At 38.4% G+C, this 4,498-nt stretch overlaps 1 pseudogene; it reads left to right on the forward strand.

Moving 5' to 3' along the window:
- The first annotated feature begins 1,418 nt into the window (after nucleotides 1-1,418).
- Nucleotides 1,419-2,476, forward strand: LOC138145469 (farnesyl pyrophosphate synthase pseudogene; annotated as a pseudogene).
- The last annotated feature ends 2,022 nt before the right edge of the window (nucleotides 2,477-4,498 follow it).

Consider the following 4,498-nt stretch of genomic DNA (forward strand, 5'->3'; position numbering starts at 1 on the left):
CTTCCCTCCCTTCCTCCCTCCCTCCCTCCCTTCCTTCCTTCCTTCCTTCCTTCCTTCCTTCCTTCCTTCCTTCCTTCCTTCCTTCCTTCCTTCCTTCCTTCCTTCCTTCCTTCCTTCCTTCCTTTCTCCTTCCCTTCCTCTCCCCTTTCCTTCATTTTAAGGGATGCACTTAAGCAAAAACTAGGGGTTGGTGGAGCCAAGGTAGCAGAGAGAAACCAGGAAGTCACCTAAGTTCTTCACAATTTCCCTAAGAAACAACGTTAAATCAAGCCTCTAAAAGGATTCTAGAGTCACAGAACCTGCAAAAAGATACAGTGAAACATTTTTTTCCAGATTAAGATAACTTACAGGGACTTCAGGAAAGGTCTGTGTCACTTGCAGAAAAGGGAAGTGCAGCCCAGCACAGATGGTGTCAAGTAAAGTCAGTGGGAGGCTCTTAACCACAGCATAGATCAACAACTGAGGCTTCTTGGTCCTGGGTCAGCATGCCAGTAACACATCACGCCAGCTCTAAACTCTTCATTTACAGTGCAGAAGGTAAATCGCCACTCTGGAAACCAGGCAACAACTGGTACAACTAGGCCAGGCCACCCCAGTGCAGTGAGCAACTTGCAAATGGGTGAGGCCCCAGCACACAAAGTCAGTGAGCAGGCCCCTGATTCCTAGCACAATAAACTTGGAACAGTGCCCCTTGCACCCCAGGATTAGAGTTCCATTTGAAAAACCATGAATAGGATACTTCTGTGTTGTTCATGTGTATGTATGTATATATAAGCGCATGCATATATGTATGCTTTGTATGCATGTGTATACATATATGTATACACGCATGTGAACACACACAACATACATAGAAAGTTATAGGGATATAGTGATAGGGAAGATCAAAACACAATCTCAAAAGAGTATAACAATGGAATAATGCCTAGATATGAAAGTTCAAATTGGAACAAGAATTGTTCTCAAGGCCAAAAAGCATTCATGGAAGAAATCAAAAAGCATTTTAAAGGTCAAATAAGGGAGGTAAAAGAAACATTGGGAAGAGAAATCAGAGGTATGTAAGAGATAGTCAGCATCTTAGAAAATGAAGGAGATGAATTATCTGAAGAAAACAATTCCTTAAAAAATACAATTCAACAAAGGGGAAAAACATTTCACTGAAAAATCAGCTCCTTCAAAAATTGAATTGGCCAAATGGAAAAGGAGGTAAAAAAGCTAACTGAAGAAAGTAATTCTATAAAAATTAGAATCGGGCAAGTGGAAGCTAATGAATTGATGATGCATCAAGAAGCATTCAAAGTAAAAAAAAATAGAATAAAATGTAAAATACCTCACTGGAAAAACAAGGGACATAGAAAATAGATCCAGGAGAGATAATTTAAGAATTTTTGGACCATCCACCCCCAGAGAAGGCAAGTACCAGAATGAATGGAGATCACAAATCAGTTTTTGCCCAAGTGAAGTAAGACTTCATCCAGCATTTCTCCCAAACTGTTAAGATCCTGACAGAAGATGGCATGGGGCATCCTGAGGTAGGAGATGCCATCCAGTCTCAAGGAGGTCCTAGAGTACAATGCCCTTGGGCAAAAATAAAAACAAAGTCTGATTAGTGCTCATGGCATATCAGGAGCTCGTGAAACTCAAAAGCAGGATGTTGATTGTCTACAGAGAGTACTAGTAGTGGGCTGGTTTGTGGAACTGCTCAGGCTTTCATCCTAGTAAAAGATGACATTGTGGATGCTTCTCTTACCTGTGGGAACAGTCATGCTGGTAAAACAAACCTGGCATAGCTCAGATGCCATCAATGACACCATGTTGTTGGAAACTTGTATCAACCACCTCCTGAAGCATTATTGGCATGAGCAGCCCTATTACCTGAATGTCATCAAATTATTCCAACAGAGCACTTACTGGAGTGAGAATGGAGGAAATCCTTGAACTTATCACAGCCTTTCAGGGCAAGGTTGATCTTACCAGATTGACTGGTCACAGATATAAGACCATTGTCAAATACAAGATTGCTTTCTGCTCCTTCTACTTACCATTTGTTGCTGCTATATTCATGGTAGGCAGAGATGGAGAAAAAGAACATGCAAATACTAAGAACATCTTTCTGGAGATGGGAAATTTTTTTTTCTAATTCAGGTTGATTACCTTGACCTTTCTGGCAACTCCAGTGTGACTGACAAAATTGGTACTGACATCCATGGCAACGAATGCAGCTGGTTGGTGGTGAAATGCTTTAAGTTGGCATCATCTGAGCAAAGAAAGATGTTGGTGGAGAGTTATGGACAGAAAGATCCAGAAAAGGTTGCCCAAGTGAAAGTGAGAAAATCGAACTGCTTACTCATTTCACCAAGTTTCAAGAAGAAAGTTACAATAGACTGATGTGGCTCATTGAGAAGCATTCACCTCACCCACCTTTTTCCCTATCTTCTTGGAAATGGCAAAGAAAGTCTACAAACATCAGAAGTGACCAAGGAGTTGAATATGAGTATGGGGGGCTGGGAGGGCAGGGCACCATGTGTGGAATTGGGAGAGGAAGTACTCTCCATAAATTATGATTCTTAAAAAAAAAGTTTTATTGGACTATCTAAAAGCCATGACAAAACAAAACAACAACAACAACAAAAAAAAAACCCAGCCTGGACAGTATCTTTCAAGAAATTATTAAGCAAGACATCTTCATAACCAGAGGGTAAAGTAGATATTGAAAGAGTCCACAATTACCTCCCGAAAGACAGTTCAAAATGAAAATTCCAAGGAATATTGTAGCCAAATTCCAGAATTATCAGGTCAAGGAAAACAATGTTAAAAACAACCAGAAAGAAACAATTCAAATATTGTGGAGCCAAGATCAGGATTACAGAAGATTTAGCAGTTTCTACAATAAAGGATCAGAGGACTTGGAATATGATATTCCAGAAGGGAAAGGAGCTTGGGTAACAACCAAGAGTCAAGTACCCAGCAAAACTGAGCGTAAATTTTCAGGTAAAAAAGATGGGCATTCAATGAAATAGAGAATTTTCAATCATTTCTGATGAAAGAGCAGAGCTAAGCAGAAAATTCAATCTTCAAATATGAGACCCAAGAGAAACATTAAAAGTAAATAGGAAAGACAAAAAATCTTATTCAATAAATTTAAACTCTTTACTTCTGGACATGAGAATATGATACTTGTAATTATTGAGAACTGTATCTTTATTGAGGCGATTAGAAGTGTTATACATAGACAGATATTGTGGTTGACTTTGACATGATAATATAAAAAAATTAACGTGTGACAAAAAGGATTGTAATGGGAGAAGAGGAAAGAGGAAACAAAATAGGGTAAATTACATCATATGAAGAGGCACAAAATACCTATTACACTAGAGGGAAAGAATGGAGGAGGTAAGCATCATTTGAACGTTACTTTCAGTGATACAGCTCAAAGAGGGAATAACAATCAGTTGGTTATAGAAATCTGTCTTACTGTTAAGGGAAGTAGGAGGAGAAAGGGGAAAGAAATAATATGGGGTGGATAGAAGGGAGGGCAGAAGTAGCAGGAGAAAGTGAAAAAAAGAGAGGGGAGCTGATAGAAGAGAGGGCAGATGAAGGGAGGTGGTAGTCAGAAGCAAAACGCTGGTGAAAAGGGATGAAGTGATAGGAGAGAAAAGTATAGATGGGGGAGGGAATCAGATGGAGAGAACTACACACTTAGTGAATGGGATGAACTCTTCCATAAAATGAAAGCAGAGAGCAGAGTGAATAAAAATCCAAAACCCTACAATATGCTGTTTACAAGAAACACACTTAAAGAGGAGAAATACACACAGAGTAAAGGTAAAAGGCTGGAGAAGAATATATTATGCTTCAGCTGAAGAAAAAAGAGCAGGTGTTGCAATCCTGATCTCAATCAAAGCAAAAATAGAAAATAACCTACATATACAAAAATGTTTATGGCAGCTCTTTTTATGGTAGCAAATATTTGGAAAATGAGGGGATATCCATCAACTGGGGAATGGCTAAAAGAGTTGTGGGATATGAATGTAATTGGATAATACTATGCTATAAGATATAATGAGCAGGCAGATTTCAGAAAAACCTGGAAAGATTTTTGAACTAATGCAGAATGAAGTCAGCAGAGCAAGGAGAACATTGTACACAGTCATAGCAACATTGTGTAATGATTGACTTTTATAGAACTGAATTTTCACTGCAATACAAGGATCTAAGATGTTCTAAAAAGAATTCATGATGGAAAATGCTATCCACAACCAAAGAAAGAACTATAATGTTTGAATGAATATAAAAGCATACTATTTTAAATATATATTTTTTATTTTTTTTTGGGGGGGGGTTCATGGTTTTTCTCTTTTGTTATTCTTTCACAACATGAGTGATGTGGAAATATGCTTAATATGATTATACATGTATAGCTTATATCAGATGGCTTACCATCTTGGAGAATAGGGAAGGGAGAGAGGAAAAAAATTGGAACCTAAAATCTTGCAAA

This window comes from Petaurus breviceps, unplaced genomic scaffold (genome assembly GCF_028583685.1).
Source record: "Petaurus breviceps papuanus isolate PSGF00001 unplaced genomic scaffold, PetGlider_PUasm1.0 90740, whole genome shotgun sequence".
NCBI lineage: Eukaryota > Metazoa > Chordata > Mammalia > Diprotodontia > Petauridae > Petaurus > Petaurus breviceps.